We start from the raw sequence: 1,188 nt of genomic DNA, 5'->3' as shown, positions 1-1,188 counted from the left end.
TGTCCCCATATCTTATTTTCTGATCACGATCCTGGTTGCTAATAATAGGGAATGAGTTTAAGGAATTTGGAGGATGATCAAGGAAAAAATTATCACCATGAGGTGGCAGTAGCTTAATTTGGTATGCTTTTGACAGGTTTGCCTGCTGGCTGAAAGAGAAAGAACGGCATAGCAAGAGACCACCCAGAGCTTCGGGCAGTGGGACAGCTATCCAGAGGGAAGAGGGCAAGGAAGCTATCAGGAGAGGGGAAGGTCAGAGGGGGCCATAAGTCCCTCCGCAGCACAGCAGCAAATCTGTGGCTCAGAGAACTGGGAAGGGCAGCACTGATTTGGGGACTTTGTGACCTGGTGTTTGTCTTATCTATCATTGGCAGATATTGGGTGAGCTTTTGTGTGGTATATAAAACAGGCAGTCTCTAATGGCTAAAAATATGCTTGTTTGGGGTATTTCTAAAATAATTAGATATGCAAAAATTTTGGTTTGTTGCCAGTGGGCTTTTGAGCTAAGAGGTTTCAGACTACAGTGAAGAAATATATACATGACCCTGGGACCAATACACAAAGGCCGTGTTTGGCCCATTTATATAACAGAACCTTCTTCATAGAATGTTTGTGAGGATTAAACATGAGTATGTGTGAAGTGCTTAGCACAGTACCTGAAGCATAGCTAAGATACAAGTGTTATAATTCATATGATGTTACAATACTCTGCCTTAGTGGAACTTCTGAAAAAGAAATAAAAAAAGCAAATACCAAGACTGAATGAAAACTAGTCAGTTGGTAGCTCTTAGTAATTTTGAAGGAGAAAGAAGGGGGAGACAAAAAGAAAGCATGCTGTTCATTAGTAGAATTTTAGAGGATTTCTATCTAGAGGCAATCATCTGGGTGTTGATTTTTGAATTTGCCACCTAGAAGCAAATTCAGAGAGATAGGAATTTTCTCTAGGGGGAAAAAAAATGTGGCTATTTTTTATGGGTTTCAGACCTACTGAAGGATGGTTTTTCCCTATCTCTTCCAATTCTTCGTTAGTAAAAGATGCTCATAAAGTGTCCATGTAGCAATGGTGATTTCTCACAAAATTGTCCATGACACTGAACATTAGGCATTAAATCATGAAGTAGTCATACTTCATTATACCTAATAAGTGTTGGTTTGCTAACTCTCTTGTCCAGAAAACTGTAACAGATT

Source organism: Saccopteryx bilineata, chromosome 1, assembly GCF_036850765.1.
Source record: "Saccopteryx bilineata isolate mSacBil1 chromosome 1, mSacBil1_pri_phased_curated, whole genome shotgun sequence".
NCBI lineage: Eukaryota > Metazoa > Chordata > Mammalia > Chiroptera > Emballonuridae > Saccopteryx > Saccopteryx bilineata.
The sequence above is the reverse complement of the archived record's forward strand: the minus strand, read 5'-3'. Positions refer to the sequence as shown.